The sequence below is a fragment of the Dama dama genome, chromosome 15 (assembly GCF_033118175.1).
Source record: "Dama dama isolate Ldn47 chromosome 15, ASM3311817v1, whole genome shotgun sequence".
In the NCBI taxonomy this organism is placed as follows: Eukaryota; Metazoa; Chordata; class Mammalia; order Artiodactyla; family Cervidae; genus Dama; species Dama dama.
This window is the reverse complement of record NC_083695.1, coordinates 4,574,046-4,587,183: the sequence shown is the minus strand read 5'-3', so window position 1 is coordinate 4,587,183 and position 13,138 is coordinate 4,574,046. Positions and strand designations below refer to the sequence as shown.

General features: G+C 39.2%; 1 pseudogene; it reads left to right on the top strand.

The window, feature by feature from the left end:
* Positions 1 to 276: 276 nt before the first annotated feature.
* LOC133070816 (U2 spliceosomal RNA) lies at positions 277 to 401 on the top strand (annotated as a pseudogene).
* Positions 402 to 13,138: the final 12,737 nt, after the last annotated feature.

Sequence of the window (13,138 nt, the reverse complement as noted above, 5' to 3'; positions counted from 1 at the left end):
CTTCCTTTTCTTTTTAAAATTTTTTACCTTTCCTTCTTGAAGTACTCTTGCACCTTTGTCAAAGATAAGTTGAACATATTTATGTCTGTCTTTTTCTGGGTTCTTGAATCTGTTCTACTGATTTGTGTGTCTGTCCATCCACCAATACTTTGATTACTGCACTTAAAGTAAGACTTAATATCAGGTAGAGTGATTCTTCCTACTTTATTTTTATTTGTCAAGATTATTTTAGTTATTCTAGGGCATGTGTTTTTCCATTTAAGTTTTAGAATAATAATCACTTCTTGGCCTTTTGGCTAAGATCAAGTGTAAATTTTAGAATAAGCTTGCTTATGCCAAAAAAAAACCTTGCTGAGAATTTGATAGGAATTGCATTAAACCTATCAATCAGTTTAAGGAGAACTGACATCTTTATAATGGTGAGTCTTTCAGTCCATGAACACAGTATGTGTTAACATTTATTTAGGTGTTCTTTGATTTTTTTTTTCCTATCAGTATTTTGTAATTTTCAGCATACAGACCATGTACATGTTTTATTAAGTCTATACTTAAGTATTTAATTTTCTTTGGAGTGATCAGAAATAGTATTGCATTTTAGATTTCAGTTTCCACTTGTTCATTGTTAGTTTATAGAAATACAATTAACTTTTGTGCATGATCTTATTTCCTGAGGGGCTTCCCAGATGGCACTAGTGGTAAAGAATCCACCTTCCAATGCAGGAAACACAAGAGACGTGGGTTCAATCCCTGGGTTGGAAAGATCCCCTGAAGTAGGAAATGGCAACTCAGTCCAGTATTCTTGCCTGAAAAATTCCATGGATAGAGGAGCCTGGTGGGCTGCAGCCCATGGAGTTGCAAAGAGTTGGACATGATTGAGTGACTGAACATACACTTATTTCCTGAGACACTGCTGAACTCACTTAGTTCTTTTGTATTTGTTGTGTAGGTTCCTTCGGTTTTTCTATATAGACAATCATGCCATCTGCAAATCAGGACAGTTTATATCCTTCTTTCCAATTGTTATGCCTTTATTTATTTTTTTTTTCCATTTATTTTTATTCATTGGAGGCTAATTACTTTACAATATTGTAGTGGTTTTTGCCATACATTGACATGAATCAGCCATGGATTTACATGTATTCCCCATCCCGATCCCCTCTCCCACCTCCCTCTCCATCTCATCCCTCTGGGTCTTCCCAGTGCACCAGCCCTGAGCACCCGTCTCATGTATCCAGCCTGGGCTGGTGATCTGTTTCTCCCTTGATAGTATACTTGTTTCAGTGCTGTTCTCTCAGAACATCCCACCCTTGCCTTCTCCCATAGAGTCTAAAAGTCTGTTCTGTACATCTGTGTCTCTTTTTCTGTCTTGCATATAGGGTTATCGTTACTATCTTTTAAAATTCCATATATGTGCGTTAGTATACTGTATTGGTCTTTATCTTTCTGGCTTACTTTACTCTGTATAAGGGGCTCCAGTTTCATCCATCTCATTAGAACTGATTCAAATGAATTCTTTTTAATGGCTGAGTAATATTCCATGGTGTATATGTACCACAGCTTCCTTATCCATTCATCTGCTGATGGGCATCTAGGTTGCTTCCATGTCCTGGCTATTATAAACAGTGCTGCGATGAACATTGGGGTGCACGTGTCTCTTTCAGATCTGGTTTCCTCGGTGTGTATGCCCAGGAGTGGGATTGCTGGGTCATATGTCAGTTCTATTTCCAGTTTTTTAAGGAATCTCCACACTGTTCTCCATAGTGGCTGTACTAGTTTGCATTCCCACCAACAGTGTAAGAGGGTTCCCTTCTTTTCTCATCGCAGCAGCTAGAACTTCCAGTACTATGTTAAAGAACAGTGACGAGAGTGGGCCTATTAAGGGAAGGAGTCCAGTCGTTCATCATTACGTGTGATCTTGTGCTTAGTCGTGCCTGACTCTTTGCAATCCTGTGGATAGTAACCCACCAGGCTCCTCTGTCCACAGGGGTTCCCCAGGCAAGAATACTGAAGTGTGTTGCCATGCCCTCCTCCCGGGAATCTTCCCAACCCAGGGATTGAAACCAGGTCTCCCGAATTGCAGGAAGATTCTTTACCATCTGAGCCATGAGGGAAGTGATCTTAGTTGTGTTTGATGAAGGTGCTCCTTATCAAATTAAAGTAATCCCCCTTTGTTACTAATATGATGAGGATTTTGGGGGTTTTATTTTTATAAAAAATGGGTGTTGTGTTTGTCAAATGCTTTTCCCGCATAACTGATATGATCATGTGTTTTTTCTTCTTTAGTCTTTTGGTATAATTAATGACATTACATACTTGGATTAAATCCCGCTTGTTAATTGTTCAACAAAACAATTGTTGGAATTGGTTTGCTAACAAGTAGTTGAGGAATTTTGTGTCTGAGTTTCTGGACAATATTGGTCTGCAGTTTTCTTTTTGTATACTTGTTTTATCTGGTTTTATGTGATAATACTGGCCTCAAAATGAAAAGAGTTTCTTCTGTTTTTGGGGGGTTGATAATGTGTAAAACTGGTGTTGTTCCTATTTTAAATACTTGGGAAGATTCTTCAGTGAGACTCTCAGGGCCTGGAGATTTCTTGTTCAGGAGATTTAAAATTACATATTTAAAGTTCAATTTTGTTAAATGGTCGTAGGATTATAAGACTATGCATTTCATCATGGTTGAGTTTTGGTAGTTTTGGTTTTCATTCATTTGACAAATGAGACTTTTGCTCCATTTTAATATAAGCATTTAGTGCTAGAAGTTTCCCCTTAGCATTGCTTTATATGTGTATTTTAATATGTAGTATTTTCACTTCATATAGTTCTATGTATTTTTAAAATTTTACTTTGAGACTTTTTCTTTGACCCATTTCTTCTAAATTGTTGAATATATGAGCATAAAATTGATCATAGTATTTTCCTAATAGCCTTTGAATGGCTTCAGGATCTTCTGTGAGTTCTCTGTTTTATTTCTGATTTTGGTGATTTGTTTATTCTCTCTTTTTATCTGTTAATCTTGCTGAAGGTTTATCAATTTCAACAAACTGATGTTTGTTGAAGTATCAGATTTTTATTTTATTAATTTCTCTACTGCTTTTCTGTTTTAAATTTTGTTGATTTCTGCTGTATATTATTTTTTTGCTTTGCTTTGGTTTATCTTGCTCTTCTTCTAGTTTCTTAGACCATTGATTTTGAGACCATTTCTTTATTAGCTTCCTTTTCAGATTGCTTTAACTGCATTTCACATTTTGATATTTGTATTTTTACTCTCATGTACTTCTGTGTATTTTTATTTATTTATTTATTTTTAAAGATTTTTTTTCAAAGATTTTTTTTCATTTATTTTTATTAGTTGGAGGCTAATTACTTTACAATATTGTAGTGGTTTTTGCCATACACTGACATGAATCAGCCATGGATTTACACGTATTCCCCATCCCGATCCCCCCTCCCACCTCCCTCTCCACCCCATCCCTCTGGGTCTTCCCAGTGCACCAGCTCTGAGCACTTGTCTCATGCATCCAACCTGGGCTGGTGATCTGCTTCACCCTTGATAGTATACTTGTTTCAATGCTATTCTCTCAGAACATCCCACCCTCGCCTTTTCCCACAGAGTCCCAAAGTCTGTTCTGTATTTCTGTGTCTCTTTTTCTGTCTTGCATATAGGGTTATCGTTACTATCTTTTAAAATTCCATATATATGCGTTAGTATACTATATTGGTCTTTATCTTTCTGGCTTACTTCACTCTGTATAATGGGCTCCAGTTTAATCCATCTCATTAGAGCTGATTCAAATGAATTCTTTTTAACGGCTGAGTAATATTCAATGGTGTATATGTACCACAGCTTCCTTATCCATTCATCTGCTGATGGGCATCTAGGTTGCTTCCATGTCTTGGCTATTATAAACAGTGCTGCGATGAACATTGGGGTGCACGTGTCTCTTTCAGATCTGGTTTCCTCGGTGTGTATGCCCAGAAGTGGGATTGCTGGGTCATATGGCAGTTCTATTTCCAGTTTTTTAAGGAATCTCCACACTGTTCTCCATAGCAGCTGTACTAGTTTGCATTCCCACCAACAGTGTAAGAGGGTTCCCTTTTCTCCACACCCTCTCCAGCATTTATTGCTTGTAGACCTTTGGATAGCAGCCATCCTGACTGGCGTGTAATGGTACCTCATTGAGGTTTTGATTTGCGTTTCTCTGATAATTCTGTGTATTTTTAAAATTTTCCTTTGGAACTTTAACTTTGACCATGGGTTATTCAGGATTGGGTTGCGTAACTTGCATGTGTTTAGAGATCTTGTTTTTATGTTATGAATTTCTAGTTTGACTATATTATGGCTAGAGAAAATGATCTGTGTGACATCTATCGTTTTAGATTTGTTGTGGTTGTTTTGTGGCCCTGGATATGGTATGTTTTGATGTCTACTCAATAGACAGTTGAAAACGAGATGTATTCTGTTGCTGCTGTACGGAGTGACCTCCTGCTGTCAGTCGGATCCTGTTGGTTGACTCTGTTTTTCAAATCGATATCCTTGCCAGTATTCTGTCTGGTAGTTCTAACAGTTGCTGAGAGGGAAGTATTGAAATCATCAACCGTAATTGTTGATTTTCTGTTTTTCCTTTCAGTCCTGTCAGTTTTTGCTTTATGTATTTTGAGGCTCTGTTTTTGGTGGATATACATTTAGTTTTTATGACTTCCTGGTGGATTGATTCTTTTAACATTTTATAACATTCCTTTTTGTTTCTAGTAATTATCTTTGCTGTGAAGTTTTTACTTAATTGGATAATATAGCCAGTCCTGCTTTTTAAAGGCTAACGTTCATATGGTATATATTTTTCTATCATTTTATTTTTAACCTTCTTATGTCACTGAATTTGAATGAGTTTTTATGTTTAGTTGTAAATAGTAGATAGTTGAACTATGGGTTTTTAATTTTTTTGTTTAATACACTCCTCCTATCTGTCTTTGTGTTTGTATATTTAGACCATTTACATTTAAGGTAATCTTTGATATGTTAGAACTTAAGCTTGCCACTTTATTATTTGTTTTCTGTTTGTTTCCTCTGGTTCTTATTATTGTTTCTCTTTTGTTGTTTTCTTGGTTACTTGCACAATTTTTAGTATTTCATATTTATTTATTTATAGTGCTTTTGAATTTATTTCTTCGTATAGTTTTCATTTTGGCCGCTCTATATATGACAATATACACATATGACTTATTACAGAGTGAAAGTGTAGTCGCTTAGTCATGTCTGACTCTGCGACCCCATGAACTGTAGCCCACCAGGCTCTTCTGTCCATGGAATTCCCCAGACAAGAATACTGGAGTAGACTGCCGTTCTCTTCTCAGAGGATCTTCCCAGCCCAGGGAATGAACGCACGTCTGCCACACTGCAGACAAATCCTTCACTGTCGGAGGCACCAGGGAAGCCCATTATTACAGAGTACTGGTATCAATGTCTTACCACTTAAGGTGAAATTTGAAAACCTTTATTCCATTTAGGTTAATTTACTTTCCTTAATTTTATGTACTGTAGTCCTGAGCATCAGATAATGCCATAATTTTTATTTCAATCTTTAAATATGATTTATAAAACTCATAAGAAAAAGGATGGTCTGTTTTGTGTATATTTCTGATTATTCTGTTGTTCTTTCTCCCTTTCTGATGTTCCATGATTCCTTCTTTTTCAATTTCTTTCCTTTTTGAAGATTATCCTTTAGCCAATTTTTAAGGTATATCTGAAGGTGACAAATTATTTGTTTTCCTTTATCTGAGAATGTCTTTCTTTCACCTTGATTTTTTTTTTTTTTTGGCTGTGCGGATCTTGGTTGCTGTGCTCAGGCTTTCTCTGGTTCGGTGAGTGGAGCCTATTCTTCATTGCGGAGAACAGGCTTCTCATTGTGGAGGCTTCTCTTGTTTCTGAGCATGGGCTCTAGGGCCCACAGGCTTAATAGTTGTAGCACATGGCCTTAGTTGTTCCCCAGCATGTGGACTCTTCCTGAACCAGGGATCGAACCCATGTCCCTTGCATTGGCAGGCTGATTCTTAACCACTAGACCACTATGGAAGTCCTCCCCTTAATTTTTGAAGGATATTTTCACCAGATGCAGAATTTGTGGCTGACAGTGCTGTTTTTTTCAGTATCTGAAAAATGTACCAATACTGTCAGGCATCCATAGTTTCAAATGAGAAATCCATTGCCATTCAAATTGATATTCCCTTATACGTGTCATTTCTTTCTGGCTATTTCAATATGTTTTCTTTTTAGTTTTTAGAAATTTAATTATTTTTAGTTTTAAGAAGTTTAATTATGATATGTTGTGGTATGTATTTCTTTGGGTTTACCCTGTTTGTGGATATTGTACTATCTTGAACCTATAGGTTTATGTATCATTCGTCAAAATGAGAATTTTCAGCCATTATTTCTTCAAACACTCTTTTGGCTTTCCTTTTTTCTCTCTTTCTGAGAATCTGATGATATGGGGGCTGCATCTTTTCTTATTATTCCACAGGTCTCTGTTCATTTTTTTCAGCCTGTTTTTTTTTTTCTAGTATTTCGGTTAAGTTCAGTCACTCAGTCGTGTCCAACTTTTTGCAACCGCATGAACTGCAGCATGCTACCCTTCACTGTCCAACTTCCGGAGCTTGCTCACTCTCATGTCCATCGAATCAGTAATACCATCCAACCATCTCATCCTCTGTCGTCCTCTTCTCCTCCTGCCTTCAATCTTTCCCAGAGTTAGGGTCTTTTCTAATGAGTCAGTTCCTCGCATCAGGTTGCCAAAGTATTGTAGCTTCAGCTTCAGCATCAGTCCTTCCAATGAATATTCAGGACTGATCTCCTTTAGGATGGACTGGTTGGATCTCCTTGCAGTCCAAGGGACTCTCAAGAGTCTTCTCCAATATCACAATCCAAAAGCATCAATTCTTTGGCACTCAACGTTCTTTATTCCAACTCTCACATCTATACATGAATATTGGAAAAACCATAACTTTGACTAGATGGACCTTTGTCAGCAAAGTAACGTCTCTGCTTTTTAATATGCTGTCTAGGTTAGTCATAGCTTTTCTTCCAAGGAGCAAACGTCTTTTACTTTCATGGCTGTTGTTACCATCTGCAGTGATTTTGGAGCCCAAGAAAAGAAAGTCTGTCACTGTTTACATTGTTTTCCCATCTATTTGCCATGAAGTGATGGAGCCAGATGCCTTGATCTTAGTTTCTTGAATGTTGAGTTTTCAACCTTCAACGTTTTCACTCTCCTCTTTCACCTTCACCAAGAGGCTCTTTAGTTCCTCTTCTCTTTCTGCCATAAGGGTGTTGTCATCTGCATTTCTGAGGTTATTGATATTTCTCCTTGCAATCTTGATTCCAGCTTGTGCTTCATCCAGCCTGGTATTTCACATGATGTACTCTGCATATAAATTAAATAAGCAGGGTGACAAAAACAGTCTAGACATACTTCTTTCCCAATTTGGATTCCAGCTTGTGCTTCATCCAGCCTGGTATTTCACATGATGTACTCTGCATCTAAGTTAAATAAGCAGGGTGACGATATACAGCCTTGATGTACTTCTTTCCCAATTTGGAACCAGTCTGTTGTGCCATGTCAGGTTTAACCGTTGCTTCTTGACCTACATACAGATTTCTCAGAAGGCAGGTTAGGTGGTCTGGTATCCCCATCTATTGAAGAATTTTCCACAGTTTGTTGTGATCTGCACAGTCAAAGGCTTTGGCATAGTCAATAAAGCAGAAATAGATGTTTTTCTGGAACTCTCTTGCTTTTTCGATGATCCAGTGGATGTTGGCAATTTGATCTCTGGTTCCTCTGCCTTTTCTAAAACCAGCTTGAACATCTGGAAGTTCATGGTACATGTATTGTGGAAGCCTGGCTTGGAGAATTTTGAGCATTACTTTGGTTTAGTGTGACATGAGTGCAATTGTGCGGTAGTTTGAACATTCATTGGGATTGCCCTTCTTTGGGATTGGAATGAAAACTGACCTTTTTCAGTCCTGTGACCACTGCTGAGTTTTCCAAATTTGCTGGCGTATTGAATGCAGCACTTTCACAGCATCATCTTTCAGGATTTGAAACAGCTCAGCTGGAATTCCATCATCTCCACTAGCTTTGTTCCTAGTGATGCTTCCTAAGGCCCACTTGACTTCACACTCCAAGATGTCTGGCTCTAGGTGAGTGATCACACCATCGTGGTTATCTGGGTCATTAAGATCATTTTTGTATAGTTCTTCTGTGTATTCTTGCCACCTCTTCTTAATATCTTCTGCTTCTGTTAGGTCCATACCATTTCTGTCCTTTATTGTGCCCATCTTTGCATGAAATATTCCCTTGATATCTCTAATTTTCTTGAAGAGAACTCTAGTTTTTCCCATTTTGTTATTTATGTGGGTAAATGATAATCAACAGATCTGTTGTCTGTCTCAAGTTGCTGCTTTTATCCTCCATCATCTCTACTCTAGCCCATCCAGCAAGGTTTAAGTTTCTGTTACTGTATTTTCAGTTCTATACTTTTCATTTGATATTTTTTATTACTTAATTTCTTTGCTGGTGTTTTATCTTTCTTCATTTATAATTGATTGTTGAAGCATTTTATGATGGCTTCTTTAAAGCCCTTGCCAGAATATGTTACCATCAGATTTATCTCTGTGTTGGTGTCATTTGATTGTCTTTTCTCAGTTAAGTTGTTATATTTCTGATTCTTCATATGATGGGTGGTTTTTAAAATTATATACTAGAGTCTTTCCAGGTGGCTCAGTGGTAAAGAACCTGCCTGCCAATGAAGGGGACATGGGTTTGATCTCTGGTCTGGGAAGATCCCACATGCTTCAGAGCAACTAAGCCCGTGTGCCGCAATTATTGAGCCTGTGGTCTGGAGCCTGGGAACTGCGACTACCAAAGCCCGTGCACCCTAGAGTCCATGCTCTGCAACAAGAGAAGCCATTGCAATGAGAAGACTGAGCACCACAACTAGAGAGTAGCCCCTGCTTGCCACAATTAGAGAAAAGCCCATGCAGCAACGAAAGCCCAACACAGTCAAAAATAAGCAATAAATATTAATAAATATAATTTAAAATTGCGTACTAGACATTTAGTCTTTTATAAGTAGACTGATTCTTTTATTAAATTTTTTATTTTATATTGGAGTATAGTTGATTTACAATGTTATGTTAGTTTCAAGGGTACAGCAAAGTGGTTTAGTTAAACATATTCATATATTTATTCTTTTTCAGATTCTTTTCCCATACAGGTTATTACAGAGTATAGTTCCCTGCGCTGTATAGTAGGTCCTTGTGACTATCCATTTTACATATAGTAGTGTGTTTATGTTAATCCCAACCTCCTAATTTATCCCTCTTCCCTCCTTTTCTCTTTGGCAACTGTAAGTTTGTTTTCTAAGTCTGTGAGTCTGTTTTGGTTTTGTAAATAAGTTCATTTGGATCATTTTTTTAGATTCCACATATGATATCATGTGATATTTGTCTTCCTATGTCTGACTTACTTGATTTAGTATGATAATCTCTAGGTCTATCCCTATTGCTTACAAATGGCATTATTTTATTCTTTTTTGAAAATAATTTGATTTCTTTATTTTTGGTCATGCTGGGTCTTCATTGCTTCACAGGCTTTTCTCTAGTTGCTGCAAGTGGGGGGCTACTCTCTGGTTGCAGAGCAGAGGCTCTTGGGCTCTGACTCCTGGGCTCTGGAGCATAGGCTCAATAGTTGTGGCACACAGGCTTAGTTGCTTCAGGGGATATGGGATCTTCTGGGATCAGGGATTGAACCTGCATCTCTTGCATTGGCAGGTGGATTCTTTACCACTGAGCCACAAGGAAAGTCCTATTTCACTTTTAATGGCTGAGGAATATTCCATCATATATATGTACCACATCTTCTTTATTCATTCATCAGTCCATGGATACTTACATCGCTTCCGTGTCTTGGCTACTGTAAATAGTGCTGCAGTGAATATTGGGATGCATGTATCTTTTCTACTTACAGTTTTGTATGGATATATGCCTAAAAGTGGGATTGCTGGATCATATGGTATTTGTATTTTTAGTTTTTTTCAGGAACTTCCGTACTGTTCTGCATAATGGCTGTACCAATTTACATTCCCACCAACAGCGTAGGATGGTTCCCTTTCCTCCACACCTCTCTAGCATTTGTTATTTGTATACTTTTTAATTATGGCCCTTCTGTTCAGTGTGAAGTGGTACCTCAAAGTAGTTTTGATTATTATTTTCTCTAATAATTAGCTCAAATGGTAAAGAATCTGCCTGCAATGCAGCAGACCTGGGTTCGATCCCTGGGTCAGGAAGATCCCCTGGAGAGGCAAATGGCAACCTACTCCAGTATTTTTGCTTGGAAAATCCCATGAACAAAGGACCCTGGAGGGCTACAGTCCATAGGGTCACAGAAGAGTTGGACATGACTTAGCAACCAAACAACAATAATTAGTGATGTTGAGTATCTTTTCATGTGCTTTTTGGCCATCTGTATGAGGAAGATGCTGATTCTTATTTAAACTTTTTATTTTAGCAGACGATCACCTTTTAGGTTTAGTGTAAGGTGCAAGTTTACTTTTGTGGGCTGTGGTTCCAATGACAGTTTAATTTTCAAGCACTTTGTGGTATTATCTTCATTTTCTTAGTTTAAATCATGCTGTCAGGCTCCCATTGGTCCCTGCTCTTGCTACCTGGAAGAGTGAGGAGTTTCTCTAGGCTTGTCAGGCTGTTGTCTCTGAGTGGGGGAAGGGAGTCTAAGGCCCACAGGGACAAAAAAGCCTTCCTGTCTGTGTGGCAGGTTCTGTCCTGCTTGTGGGGTACAGAGTGCCTCCCCAGTTAAGTGCTTGTTTTGGTAGAATTCCCTTGGTCAGTGCTCTGTCCCCTGTCCTGCTATTTCTTGATAGGGAGACAGATCTCAGGCCTACAGAGAAGTGAATACTTCTGGCTGTTTATTGATAGTGGACTCCCAATCTGCCTCCCTGGCAGGTGGTACTGAGCTTTTCATAGGAAGGCACTAGGATGAACCCTCTTGTCTAATGGTGTGAATCCCTGTGACATGCATGGAAGACTCATATGGTTCTTGGTGATGTTACACCAGTAGAAACACTGCCAGACTGGACTGAAGGGTATAGAGAGAATACAAAATTAAATGAATACAAAACAAAAGAGGCTGTTGGACCCCTAAAATACTACGGGCAAGAAATGGGAGCCCATAAAACTACTCATGTGTTAACCTTTAAGAAAAAGGAAGGATGACTCTGAGGGCAGAACCACTAGCTCAAAGGACTGAACTTTGCATCACAGAAGATTAGTCCCAGACCATGAAACAAAAAGTCTACATGGTGGGGCTGCACAAAGAGGTCTTTTCTGTCACCCTCACTGTGTCCCTGTGCCCTCCCTGTCTCAGGACCCCTGCAACCATCCCCTCAGAGGGCTGAAAGCATCCACCTCTCAGGCTTTCTACCCACCAACCCCAGTACCTCTGTGTTGACAGATCTCTTGCTTCCCTTCTGTCTCCTAAGCCCACCTTCCCTGGCACCCCGCCTCCTGCTGGGCTCCTCAGGTGTTATCTGTTCCATCAGTGCTTCCTGCTGAATGGGGGTGGGGAGGCCACTGTGTCTTAGGAGAGAGGAGGCCCTGTCCTCTGTGACTTTGCCTGAGGCCTTCTAACACCGCATGTACTAATTTTTCTTTTCCATGGCAGATTGATTGGATTAACAGTGGCTACTGTCTATGGATCGTACTAAGCAAGGTGCCCCACGGTCTTCATGTTCTATTCTAGATGGGTTATCCATTTTCCCAATACCCTATTAAGAATCCTTTGTTGTTTGAATTCATGCTTGCTTTTTATAGATCCATAAAAGACCAGGGTGAAACTGCCCATTACTGTCTCAAATAAAGTAAAAAAGAGGTTAATATTGGGTGTTGCCTTAGTAACACAATAAAGGAACACAAATGCTTGTTTCCAATGGAATGGTATTTAGCTGTTCCTATCGGGGCTTGACTATAAGTTGAGAGCAAACATTGTGTTTTCACTACTCATTTCTGTGTGACAACCACTCCATGTATAGTTTCTTATGAGTGAAGTAGAAAATCTTTTATGCTGTTTACACTATAAAGATGAACCTCCCACTAGCCTGTCTCTAGCTGTTCATGGTAACAGAGTGTGTGTGTCCCTTAGAGACACACTTCTTTTAGAGAAAGCTTACTTCTTTTGCCTTGACCTTGGAAAGTGTCCAGTTCCAGGGGGAATATGTGTATGCTGGAGAGGAGAAGGAAGGGTATATTTTTTAAAATTATTTAAGATAATTTCTCTCTTCTTCCCCACCACAGTCTCTACCTATATCAGTGAATTTGTTGTTTTTGTTAGTCTCTCAGTTGTGTCTGACTCTTTGCAACCCCATGGACTGAAGCCCATCAGGCTCCTCTGTCCATGGAATTCTCTAGGCAAGAATACTGGAGTGGGTATAGCCATTCCCTTCTCCAAGGGATCTTCCTGACCCAGGGATCAAGCCTGGGTCTCCTGCATTGCAGACAAATTCTTTACTGTCTGAGTCACCAGGAAGACAGAGGACTAATTTGAAATTCATGGACCCTAAGAAGGGGTTTAGGGTGTGGTTCTATTTCATCTTACTTTTGGAGAGATGTGGGCCTGGCAGGTAGTTGATGAGTAGATTCTCAGCTAGAATAAAGAAAAAAATCTCCTTGTAATGTGTATTTTATTTGTCTCTCTTGTGAGCTAACATTTGGTGGAAGGTGGCCTGATCAGGACTGTTCAGAAGCAGTGATAGCTCACAGGGAAACACAGGTGGTCTTGGCCACCTGTGTTTGCCAGGAAAAATTGAGAGGACGAAACTGCTAGATCACCCAGCAAGAGACCCAGTGAGACCCAGTGAGAGCTGGAAGCCTGGCCTGTCACAACTAGAGAGCAATTTCTTTCAATCTTGTGCATCCCAACACCTAAGTACCCCCTCCCATAAACACATAAATCCATTTTCTCATCAAGGTCATAACTCTCCTTGGAATAGGGCTTCTCTGTGAAGAAGGCATCAGAGATGCTGGCTCAGGACCTGTGGTGCTGACTGCTCACTCTGCATCTGGGATGGAGAA